This window comes from Ambystoma mexicanum, chromosome 11 (genome assembly GCF_040938575.1).
Source record: "Ambystoma mexicanum isolate Mex_15411 chromosome 11, UKY_AmexF1_1, whole genome shotgun sequence".
Classification (NCBI taxonomy): domain Eukaryota; kingdom Metazoa; phylum Chordata; class Amphibia; order Caudata; family Ambystomatidae; genus Ambystoma; species Ambystoma mexicanum.
In genome coordinates, this window is record NC_090934.1 from 1,023,936,943 (window position 1) to 1,023,950,517 (window position 13,575).

General features: G+C 43.8%; 1 protein-coding gene across 9 annotated transcripts in view; it reads right to left on the reverse strand.

The window, feature by feature from the left end:
• MEGF11 (multiple EGF like domains 11) overlaps positions 1 to 13,575 on the reverse strand; it is a 2,301,522-nt gene that overhangs the window by 395,139 nt on the left and 1,892,808 nt on the right. The window lies entirely within an intron of this gene.

Below are 13,575 nucleotides of genomic sequence, written 5' to 3' on the forward strand. Positions count from 1 at the left end.
CTACTGGGCACACTTCTAGATTCAGCGCGGCTGTTGGGCACATTTCTAGAATGACAGAGAGGCTATTGGGCACACTTCTAAATTCAGCTTCTAAATGCACACTTCTAGAATCACAGCGAGGCTATTGGGCGCACTTCTAAATCCAACTTTCTAACTGTACTTCTAAATTGAACTTTCCACAGAGAGGCTATTGGGTACACTTCTAAATTCAACTTTTCACAGAGAGGCTATTGGGTACACTTCTAAATTCAACTTTCACAGAGAGGCTATTGGGTACACTTCTAAATTCAACTTTCCACAGAGAGGCTATTGGGTACACTTCTAAATTCAACTTTCACAGAGAGGCTATTGGGCACACTTCTAAATTCAACTTTTCACAGAGAGTCTATTGGGTACACTTCGAAATTCAACTTTTCACAGAGAGGCTATTGGACACACTTCTAAATTCAACTTTTCACAGAGAGGCTATTGGGCACACTTCTAAATTCACAGAGCGGCTACTGGGCACACTTCTAGATTCAGCGAGGCTGTTGGGCACATTTCTAGAATGACAGAGAGGCTATTGGGCACACTTCTAAATTCAGCTTCTAAATGCACACTTCTAGAATCACAGCGAGGCTATTGGGCGCACTTCTAAATTCAACTTTCTAAATGTACTTCTAAATTCAACTTTCCACAGAGAGGCTATTCGGTACACTTCTAAATTCAACTTTTCACAGAGAGGCTATTGGGTACACTTCTAAATTCAACTTTCATAGAGAGGCTATTGGGTACAATTCTAAATTCAACTTTCCACAGAGAGGCTATTGGGTACACTTCTAAATTCAACTTTCACAGAGAGGCTATTTGGCACACTTCTAAATTCAACTTTTCACAGAGAGGCTATTGGGCACACTTCTAAATTCAACTTTTCACAGAGAGGCTATTGGGTACACTTCTAAATTCAACTTTTCACAGAGAGGCTATTGGGCACACTTCTAAATTCAACTTTTCACAGAGAGGCTATTGGGCACACTTCTAAATTCAACTTTTCACAGAGGTTATTGTGCACACTTCTAAATTCAACTTTCACAGAGAGGCTATTGGGCACACTTCTAAATTCAGCGAGGCTGTTGGGCACATTTCTAGAATGACAGAGAGGCTATTGGGCACACTTCTAAATTCAGCTTCTATATGCACACTTCTAGAATCACAGCAAGGCTATTGGGCGCACTTCTAAATCCAACTTTCTAAATGTACTTCTAAATTGAACTTTCCACAGAGAGGCTATTGGGTACACTTCTAAATTCAACTTTTCACAGAGAGGCTATTGGGTACACTTCTAAATTCACAGAGCGGCTACTGGGCACACTTCTAAATTCACAGAGCGGCTACCGGGCACATTTCTAGAATCACAGAGAGGCTATTGGGCACACTTCTAAATTCAACTTTCTAAATGTACTTCTAAATTCAACTTTTCACAGACAGGCTATTGGGCACACTTCTAAATTCACAGAGCGGCTACTGGGCACACTTCTAGATTCAGCGAGGCTGTTGGGCACATTTCTAGAATGACAGAGAGGCTATTGGGCACACTTCTAAATTCAGCTTCTAAATGCACACTTCTAGAATCACAGCGAGACTATTGGGCGCACTTCTAAATTCAACTTTCTAAATGTACTTCTAAATTGAACTTTCCACAGAGAGGCTATTGGGTACACTTCTAAATTCAACTTTTCAAAGAGAGGCTATTGGGTACACTTCTAAATTCAACTTTTAACAGAGAGGCTATTGGGTACACTTCTAAATTCAACTTTTCACAGAGAGGCTATTGGGCACACTTCTAAATTCACAGAGCGGCTACTGGGCACACTTCTAGATTCAGCGAGGCTGTTGGGCACATTTCTAGAATGACAGAGAGGCTATTGGGTACACTTCTAAATTCAACTTCCACAGAGAGGCTATTGGGTACACTTATAAATTCAACTTTCACAGAGAGGCTATTGGGTACACTTCTAAATTCAACTTTTCACAGATAGGCTATTGGGCACACTTCTAAATTCAACTTTCACAGAGAGGCTATTGGGCACATTCTAAATTCAACTTTTCACAGAGATGCTCTTGGGTACACTTCTAAATTCAACTTTTCACACAGAGGCTATTGGGTACACTTCTAAATTCAACTTTTCAGAGAGAGGCTATTGGGCACACTTCTAAATTCACAGAGCGGCTACTGGGCACACTTCTAGATTCAGCGAGGCTGTTGGGCACATTTCTAGAATGACAGAGAGGCTATTGGGCACACTTCTAAATTCAGCTTCTAAATGCACACTTCTAGAATCACAGCGAGGCTATTGGGCGCACTTCTAAATCCAACTTTCTAAATGTACTTCTAAATTGAACCTTCCACAGAGAGGCTATTGGGTACACTTCTAAATTCAACTTTTCACAGAGAGGCTATTGGGTACACTTCTAAATTCAACTTTCACAGAGAGGCTATTGGGTACACTTCTAAATTCAACTTTCCACAGAGAGGCTATTGGGTACACTTCTAAATTCAACTTTCACAGAGAGGCTATTGGGCACACTTCTAAATTCAACTTTTCACAGAGAGTCTATTGGGTACACTTCGAAATTCAACTTTTCACAGAGAGGCTATTGGGCACACTTCTAAATTCAACTTTCACAGAGAGGCTATTGGGCACACTTCTAAATTCAACTTTTCACAGAGAGGCTATTGGGTACACTTCTAAATTTAACTTTTCACAGAGAGGCTATTGGGCACACTTCTAAATTCAACTTTTCACAGAGAGGCTATTGGGTACACTTCTAAATTTAACTTTTCACAGCGAGGCTATTGGGCGCACTTCTAAATCCAACTTTCTAAATGTACTTCTAAATTGAACTTTCCACAGAGAGGCTAATGGGTACACTTCTAAATTGAACTTTCCACAGAGAGGCTATTGGGTACACTTCTAAATTCAACTTTCACAGAGAGGCTATTGGGTACACTTCTAAATTCAACTTTCCACAGAGAGGCTATTGGGTACACTTCTAAATTCAACTTTCACAGAGAGGCTATTGGGCACACTTCTAAATTCAACTTTTCACAGAGAGTCTATTGGGTACACTTCGAAATTCAACATTTCACAGTGAGGCTATTGGGCACACTTCTAAATTCAACTTTCACAGAGAGGCTATTGGGCACACTTCTAAATTCAACTTTTCACAGAGAGGCTATTGGGTACACTTCTAAATTTAACTTTTCACAGAGAGGCTATTGGGCACACTTCTAAATTCAACTTTTCACAGAGTGGCTATTGGGCACACTTCTAAATTCACAGAGCGGCTACTGGGCACACTTCTAGATTCAGCGAGGCTGTTGGGCACATTTCTAGAATGACAGAGAGGCTATTGGGCACACTTCTAAATTCAGCTTCTAAATGCACACTTCTAGAATCACAGCGAGGCTATTGGGCGCACTTCTAAATTCAACTTTCTAAATGTACTTCTAAATTCAACTTTCCACAGAGAGGCTATTCGGTACACTTCTAAATTCAACTTTTCACAGAGAGGCTATTGGGTACACTTCTAAATTCAACTTTCATAGAGAGGCTATTGGGTACAATTCTAAATTCAACTTTCCACAGAGAGGCTATTGGGTACACTTCTAAATTCAACTTTCACAGAGAGGCTATTGGGCACACTTCTAAATTCAACTTTTCACAGAGAGGCTATTGGGCACACTTCTAAATTCAACTTTTCACAGAGAGGCTATTGGGTACACTTCTAAATTCAACTTTTCACAGAGAGGCTATTGGGCACACTTCTAAATTCAACTTTTCACAGAGAGGCTATTGGGCACACTTCTAAATTCAACTTTTCACAGAGGTTATTGTGCACACTTCTAAATTCAACTTTCACAGAGAGGCTATTGGGCACACTTCTAAATTCAACTTTCACAGAGAGGCTATTGGGCACACTTCTAATTCACCTTTCTAAACGTACTTTTAAATTCAACTTTTCACAGAGAGGCTATTGGGTACACTTCTAAATTCAACTTTCACGGAGAGGCTATTGGGCACACTTCTAAATTCAACTTTTCACAGAGAGGCTATTGGGCACACTTCTAAATTCATAGAGCGGCTACTGGGCACACTTCTAGATTCAGCGAGGCTGTTGGGCACATTTCTAGAATGACAGAGAGGTTATTGGGCTCAGTTCGAAATTCAACTTTTCACAGTGAGGCTATTGGGCACACTTCTAAATTCAACTTTCACAGAGAGGCTATTGGGCACACTTCTAAATTCAACTTTTCACAGAGAGGCTATTGGGTACACTTCTAAATTTAACTTTTCACAGAGAGGCTATTGGGCACACTTCTAAATTCAACTTTTCACAGAGTGGCTATTGGGCACACTTCTAAATTCACAGAGCGGCTACTGGGCACACTTCTAGATTCAGCGAGGCTGTTGGGCACATTTCTAGAATGACAGAGAGGCTATTGGACTCACTTCTAAATTCAGCTTCTAAATGCACACTTCTAGAATCACAGCGAGGCTATTGGGTACACTTCTAAATTCAACTTTCACAGAGAGGCTATTGGGCACACTTCTAAATTCAACTTTTCACAGAGAGGCTATTGGGCACACTTCTAAATTCAACTTTTCACAGAGAGGCTATTGGGCACACTTCTAAATTCAACTTTCACAGAGAGGCTATTGGGCACACTTCTAAATTCAACTTTTCACAGAGAGGCTATTGGGTAGACTTCTAAATTCAACTTTTCACAGAGAGGCTATTGGGCACACTTCTAAATTCAACTTTTCACAGAGAGGCTATTGAGCATACTTCTAAATTCAACTTTTCACAGAGGCTATTGGGCACACTTCTAAATTCAACTTTCACAGAGAGGCTATTGGGCACACTTCTAAATTCAACTTTCACAGAGAGGCTATTGGGCACACTTCTAAATTCAACTTTCTAAATGTACTTCTAAATTCAACTTTTCACAGAGAGGCTATTGGGCACGCTTCTAAATTCAACTTTCCACAGAGAGGCTATTGGGCACGCTTCTAAATTCACAGAGCGGCTACTGGGCGCACTTCTAGATTCAGCTAGGCTGTTGGGCACATTTCTAGAATCACAGAGAGGCTATTGGGCGCACTTCTAAATTCAAATTTCTAAATGTACTTCTAAATTCAACTTTTCACATGTATAGGATAGCGTTTCCAAATGCAAATATAGTACAGATATAATGAGTTTACACTGGTGATGCTTTGTTATATGAGTGGTAGGGTAGTATGGCGTAAAGTAATTGCTTCAGTCCCCACCCTTGCCACACTTACTTATTGTTGTCTTCTTGCTTCTCCTGCGGATACCTGCAGATACGACCTGGGGCTGTCTCTGTAGGAGCCGTCCTTTGCCTCAGGTCCTTAGCCGATGGGCTGCCGGGCAGTGGGCTGCCCTGGGAGTGCTGGCAATGGAGGGGAATCCGCTCGTCTGGACCAATCGGAGCAGGGTGGGCAGGATGGGAGGCGGGAATGGAGAGAAATAGGAAGTGGGAAGTGGGGAAGCGCCGAGGGATTCAGGGGCAGAAACAGGGCAGCCCCATGATGGTGCTTTGGGGGGGCAGGGGCACCAGAAAGCGCTTATCTGGAGGCCTGAATGGAGTGGCCCAGGAAGCGTGTGTGCCCAGGGTGTTGGCCCTTGCAGGCACCGAGTGGATTCGGCCAATGGGGTCCTGGGGGAGGTCTCTGAGGAAAGCAAACATCCCAGACATCTTCATCAGGTGGGGAAGAGTGAAATGATTGGTGAAGTAAGAACCCACAGGGCAGTCCATTCTCAAAGCAAAGGACAACAAGCAGCATGTTAAACTAATTGGCTAAAGGAATAGCCGGCATTGGATGCAGGCCTGGAGTTAATGGGCCTCATTCTGGGTTTGGAGCTAACCATGGAATAATCAGCTGCATGGTTGCCTCCGAAACCGTCCCAAATCCGGCATGGTGAATGGAGTAATTACCGGTCCATTCCAGGGTTGGAGGGACCGGTACTTCCCCATTCACCTTTTGCCCTTCCCTATTCCCATTCCTGCCCTATAGGGCTCAATGGGAATGGGGAAGGAGGTAATTACGGCACCGTAAATTACGGTACCGTAATTACCTCCGAGGTACCTTTTCGGGTCCTGTACTTCACTCCTGCTAAAAGCAGGAGGTAAGGAAGGACCCGCAAAGGAAACTCGAAATACGGAGGTAAGGGATTACCGGCATTGGCACCCTTACCGGTGCCGGTAATCCCTTACCTCCAACCTCGTATTGACCCCCAATGTCTTACTTAAAATACCATGAAAAATCCTGAAAGCAGGGAACGCATGTAATGGTTTTAAAGCAGTCCACATTTCTAGTTGAGAGCTGCATTTTAAGAAACTCACCAGAAGGATTTTAAAGTTAGGAACTGGCAGCCTTCAAGTTGACCCCAGTCATTTTGTGAAATTATGTTATTTTCCATATTTCTAGTGGACGGTTGCATTTTAAGAAAGTCAATCTTATTCACATGTAATTGTGAAATACCATCTGTGTTCAAAGTTAAGCATTGGCAGTCTTAAGGTGGGCCTGGGTAATTTGCGAAAATTAGCAATGTTATCTTAAAAGACATATTGGAGTGAAAGATTTCAAATCGCAGAATTGGAATGCAGGGGCAGCATTGCATTTTCGTCACACAGAATCTAAAAGTGTGTTTTGCAGCCTCTATGTAGCGCCAGCACATTGTAGTGACTTCATTGCAGCTGCCAGGGTTTCCTGGCTGGTTTGCAATGTGACACTAGAAAATATGCTCTCGAGGTTTAACTGATGCAGTCTCCAATCTTACTTCAGTAAACCTCAAGCTTTATAAAGGCTTCCTGGCTTGCGCACAGTAAGGCAAAAGTAAAATACGTGCTTTCCACCGGTAGGCCGCGCCCCCTAATGGCCAACTGTTAGGCAGAATTATATGCAGTACCCTTTGGGAACACTACACACAATTAAGACTACAAGTGACAGTACAATTTCACCTTTGGTACAAGCCTGTACTACACAGTTATAGTGGTAGCAGTAGCGGAGCAGCCCGACTTATCTCAAGAGTAAGTGAGCAGTACAAATAGTTACACAAAGGACAGCAATTACTATGATTCAGGCAAACACTGACTCAAGGTTTCTAAGTAAAAGAACATACATTTATTTACTCAACAGTTGTATAACATTTCACTATTCTAAGCCAGATCAAAATCACAATCATAAATACGCCACACCACTTCCCTTAAATTCCAGACAAGTTAAGCTCACAAAATGAAGTGGGAGCAAAATGGCACTCCAGCAATTTAAAACGGAGGGAAAGACAAAGTTATTAGAAATTAGGCAAAACCAACAGGTAAGTACTCTGGGCAATTGAACGAGAGGGACTACAGTGAGGAGATCAGCTAGAAAAGGCTTAGGGCCAAAGTCAATGGGTCAAAAGTCTTTTGCTAAAGATCACACAGTTCAGGGTAGTTCGCAGTAAAGTTCATGGGACAGAATCTGGACGAGGTTGGTTGGTAGAAAAGTTAGTTCAAAGAGAAGAGAAGGACAAGCCCTCGGATTGGAGAAAGATTTCAAACACTTTCACCGTGGCTGAGGGAAACGCACAACCGGATTTGCACAGTACCTTCAAACAGAGAGGGGGCTGTAGCTGAGGCAGACATGCCTGGTAGTTCCTGCAGGCTCACGGTTCTTGAAGCGATTGTCATACTTATCAGAAGTAGGAAGACTGGAGGGTCCTGCACTACCCAGTGAAGAAACCAGCAGCAGCGCCAAACAACGAATAAAAGGTGTGCTCCTGAAAACCCAAGCAGGGCCCGACCTTCCTGGCTATCCGGCCCACTGTAGCTCTGTACAGTGAATTCGACCAGATGATGGACCCTGGCTTGTAGTTTGGGCAAACTGGTTGGTCCCACCAGCTCAAGGGAAGAAGTTTCCTAGAGGATCTTCTCTGTCGTTGGATTTGGAGATTCGGACCTGCAGCAGGGCTTCACTGGGTGGTTCAGTCGTTGTAGGGGTCCTCTTCTTCCAGTTCCTCATTGGTTCTTTCGTTCCAGTGGCGACTCTGCTCTTCCAGTCCCAGAGACCTGCTTTTTATACAGTTTTCCCCCATTCATACAGCCTGGCTGTCAATCACACAGCAGGGTGGCTGGCCTGGCAAGGCAAGTCCCCTTAGCCAATCAGACAAGAGTGCGACTTTGGTTACCAAGGGAATCCATGGCAGGGGTCCGAAGATCCCTCCCTCACATGCTGCCTACCTAGACTATCAGGTGCCTTAAGGAGGGCTTCTGAGCAGAAGCCCGCGAAAAGACAGCGAACAAAGGAGTCATCCCCCGTTTGGTACGCAGAGAAAAACACGAGAAAGACTTTAACAATAAGAAATGGCGACTAAACCCAGCCGGAACCAAAATAAAATGTATTTGGTCAAGCGGGTTTATGTTCGAGGCTAATATAATAGCCTAAAACATTACCACGTTTATATAAGATAATCGCGGTAGAAAAGTTAGGGTAGATACCACTGCCACCAGCCAAGTCTTAATGTTAAGGGAGCAAAACAAGGCTCCAAGAGGCACAGACAAAAAGGGATAAGAGTTAACCTTTTCCAATACTCCATGTAAGATGGGGTGTACTGGGTCTGTGGTTTAAAGTGACTATATAAAGTTAATGGCAACTTTACCTGTTTCTGCGGGACAGTAGTCAGCCCCAGAAAAATGGAGTCAGGGGAAAGTCTCAAAGACAACACTGTGTCACTGCACTGAAGGTGCTGTGTAACACACACAAAAAGTAGTGCACATGGAGTAGGTGAGGCTCCAGTGCCCAAGATCACACAGAAAGTAGAAATCCAGATAGCAAAACACATGTAAGAGTGGGAAAAAGACTCAAACTCTTACCAGGTGAAAAAAATGAATCCTAGAAATTCAGCAAAACTGCTGACAGACTCAGTAGGTAAGGGAAATTAGCCATTTAGGAGAATTTTCCCTAACACCAACGTAACGATATGGTGTAAAAAAGGCCACGCCCCGTACGTAGACCTCTAGAGGTTGTGGCCTACAGAGCTACAGAGAAGCTGGAAGAATTTGGGTTCCAGTCCACATAAGAAGGATTGTGTGGCTGAAGGGCAGTGCAGCAGGAGGAGGTGCGGGGGACACACCCCAAATTGACAGGGAGATGGCAGGGGAACAAAAGACTGACCATGTGGGGAGAGGCCTTCTCGGGCTGCCTTCCGCAAAGTCAGTCTTTTGTATGCTGGGTTTAGACCCTGATCCAAAATACATTGCCCATTTTTAAATGGTACAATATCCGCTGTTCTCTCAGTGTGTCTCGTGCTTGGTAATGGGTGCCAACCATTTGAGCTTAGACAGCCATATTTCTGTTGTCAGTGCACTGCGCCTTCACCCATTAAGGGCCCTGAACAATAAAGTCCAACAGATGTTGGTGAGAAATAGTACTGGAGGGTTGTTTTCTGACTTTGTTGACGTGCTTGCATTGCTGGACCTGGGCTCAAAGTTGGCCATAGTGTGTCATAAAACCTAGTTCTATGTTCAGACCTCTGTATTTTAGGTTAAGCATCTGCAGGCTCTTGAGCTCCAAAGTTTTGTGTGCCCTATTCGACAGGTCACCTTGAACGCTAGATCTTGCAATATGTGCCCACCCTATATGAAGTGCTGACCCAATGGTGTTTCTCTTTTGTGGTTTGAGATGGTGTAGGCTTATATTTCACACATCTACTTGCAGAGCTCACCTACACGCTATCTTTGGGGGCATTTCTTGCACTGGATGAAGTACACAACATTGGTTAGTCTGCAGTTGTGTGCCCCTTGTATCTGTATTGTTTGTGTCTGTGGCATTGTCATGACAGATCAAGTGCAGACGTGTTAGCACTTTTTGTATCTCCTGACATTGCATGGCAATGTTCCAGGTTTTCTTTGTTCTATATCTAGTGGAAATGTACTCCTGGTCGGATACTTTGCTCGGTTTTCTCAGTTGCATGTATGCAATTAGGGAAGCTACTTCGAACATGTTTCAGCTCATCATCCCTGCTAAATATTGCTTATATGTACTTTTCAATCCTATTCAGTTGTGCTGGTGCAGGATGGTAGGTTGCAAACAAAGGTATTCGTTTTATTTCTCTGCTGTATTTGTCTCGTAGCAGTATGTCGCTGGATATTTTAAAGAGTAAAGGCACCGAGATATTGGTCCCAAAATGGGTAGTTGCGCACACACTAGTGGTTAAATGCTAATATTATGGTGTAGAGGGGTTGCAAAAGTAGCGGAGCGTAGAAGGGTAAATTCTCGGTACCCCTTCTATGTAAGCAAGGTAGATAATATGGTAAAGGCCTGCCAGTCTGCGCTCCCCAATGGAGGTGTAGGTCTGAAGTTTGTTTTTACAACCAGCTAGTCCAATACCAGTGTGAGGTGGGTTATAATGTGATTATTTATTCACAAAAGAATACACTACACGCCAACACGTGTTTCAGCCCTCTCTGGGCCGTCCTCAGGGCGTATTAATATCAATATAGTGCGTAACTGAAAATGGTAAATCTGCCATAAATCAGTCTCAGTAGAAATCGTGTGTAGGAATTGGATGGTACCAATGAAAATGAAACTGGATTGGAAATCCGTACAAATAATACTTTGCTGAAAGGTCTAGCGTCTGTAGGTTACAAGCTGCATCTTCATCGCCTAAATGCGTACCTGCACGGCGATTTCTGCCGGCAGGCAGAGACTCTCTGAGTGGAATGTGGGTGCGGCTGGTGATATTTTAAATGCACAATCAAATTCCCTGTCATTTTGTCTGGCCGAGTGACCCTTTTGCAAGAAGGATGTATGAAATGTGGCAAGTTGGTTGTTCGTCGTGATCCCATTGGAGCATATGCAATGTTACCGGAGAGCTCAACTGTGTATAACAGACCAGTTTGTGTAGCTTAGATGGAAACTTGCCATGTGTAGGTATTTGTTCCTGTCTGTGGGTTTCTTGTATTGTTTGGTATCCGATGTTGGAGGTAGTTGGATGTGCTGCATGACATGGATTTGATGATTTGTTCCAGACTGTTGCACTTCATTTTGTATTTCTGTGTATACATGACCACAACAGTAAGACCTTTATCAGTTGTTTTTTATTATAAGTTAGTACCTGGCGAAAGGGGGTGAGGGCTTCTTCCAGCCAAACAAGAGGCTCCAAACAGGGGCTTTATCACATAGTAAACCCCCTATTCCGAGCCTCCTCAGAAGGGGGAGGTGCCATCTTCCCCGCTGGGAATCAGGTAAGTGCGCCCGCGTTCCCTTTCCCCTCCTTACCCGAAGCCCCAACCTCAATTTCCACATACCCCACCCTCCACCGCCCCTCCCCACTTACCTTGCACTCCTCGATCCCTCAACGGCATTGGAAACACTCTGTGTACCTGGTGCATCTCCTTCCTGGCAATGGGCACCATGGAAAGGGAGAAGGGGTTATGTGTAGTTCCATTCTTCCTGATCCATGGTGGCCATCTTGGTTTGTAGTTTTATTCAAGTTGAGAAATGGCAAACACGCTGTTTCTCAACTTGAATAAATAATGATTAGTACCCTGGTACAAAGTTCTGCAATACTAATTGCAATACACCCCTCGATGTGGGGCATTGCCGGGGCAGGTAATGCGCCAGGCCTAACATTAAAGGCCCCGCTTCGCTCAGGCTTCTTATTTATGCCCCGGGGCATTACTTGATCCAGTAATGCCTCGCCAGCTCAGGATTTATTGCTTAATTCTCTGTTTGGAGTGTTCTTATTGCCCTTCTCTCTTGGGCAGCGGGGGTCTGTTTGGTCACGCTTTGTTGGAGTATGTCAGATTTTACATGTTTTCTGAGAAAGTCGATGTTGGTTTCAAGTTTTATGTTATGGTCACATGGCATTGTCTAGTTAGAGCATTTTGTGCGCTATCATAATCTGGGGCAGCTCTTTGATAATTTAAGACAGAAGAGGGCCTCGTTATAGGTTTGGTGGTATCCTGCCGGTAAATCTGGTGTGATAGCACCAAACGACAATTCCATTACTGGTGCCTGATCTGCTGGAATTACTGGCAGATTACAGGTGCTGGAAGGGGTGTGTTCATCCCCATTCGATGGAGTCATAGGACTCCACGGGGGGATTGCTGGTATTACCGGCGCCAGTAATACCAGTGCCGGTAATACCGACTGCTTTTTGCCAGTGGGGGGCCGGGATTACCTGCAGCAATTAGCTGGAGGTAAATCAGTGACCCCCACCGGCAAACTTCTAGTTTGGCGGTGCAGGCAAAGTTGCAGTAATGGAATTACCGCCACTTTTTCTCGCACCACCAAATTTGTAATGAGGCCTAGAGACTCTTAATGACAAATGTAAGTACTGAATACTCAAATGCAATATAGATGTACATGTTGATTTCTTAAGAGTGCTTTACTGGATTAAACTCATGTGAATATTTACTACTAACACAAGGAGGCTATGTGATTTAAAATGATTACACGTTGTGGTCTAGTGGAAGAGCCAGAACATGAACCAGAGCACATTTGTTGCGTGTATAAACCATCATGCAAAACAAGGTTGCTTAATATGATCACAACACATATTATAAGCTATGTTAATATACCAAATCCACAGAACAAAAGAACATATGAAACGGCTTTAGTTCCAAACTTAGTTTATTTCAATTAAAGCCTTAAATATTGGTACTTTGCATGTTTATTAAGTGCTTCCAGTTTTGTCAGATGGGGGAAGCATGCTTGCAGAAAGGGAGAGGGGTTTGCAGGGCTTACATTGGAGTCATGGATTTAAAATCAGGTCACCTCTGACCAGTCACCAACTTAATCTCAAAACCATAGCACATCCAAGAAAGATTAGGCTTGGAACATGTCCAGAGCTGACTGCAGGGTTGGGACATAGTCCGTCATGCATGCCTCACTGACATGTGCTTGAAAGTAATCCTGCTCTGTTGCTGACCCAAAAAAAGGTAGGATGCTGAATATTCTTGTCTATGTTATGTTGTTATGTTATTGGGCATTTGTATAGCGCCTTCTACCATTGGTATGATTCCAAAGCGCTGTGGGTTGAACGCCCTCAGGGACTGCAGTCCAGGTCAGTGGAGAGAGTTATGTAGTAAAACGTACTTGGGTGCACTCGGCATGTGTTCAGTCAGTGTGGATTAAGTGGTGTATAGCTGCAAACTAGTGCTAGGTGTGGTTCAGTGGCTTTTTGAGATCTGTAGAATGTGTGCAGAAAGGACAAATGGACTTGGTTATCTGCATAATGGCGGCACTGGAGTTTGTGAATGGGATTATGTGTGCAGCTAGGCCAAATTAATGGAGGGGTATAGGTGCATTGTTTTGCTCATTGGTGCCGAGAAAAAAGTTAGCATAGTGGTGTGTTTCAGTGCCTGTGTGCTTTCCAGGGGGACCATGTTCCCTGATGAGCTTCCAGGGATTGTCCAGGGGATGGTATCTCCCTTTGGTTCTGGCTGTTAGGCTAATGTCCTCCCTGTGTCTCGTTGGGTCAATTGCTTTGCTGAAGACCGATGGGCAGTGACAGGCAGATCTG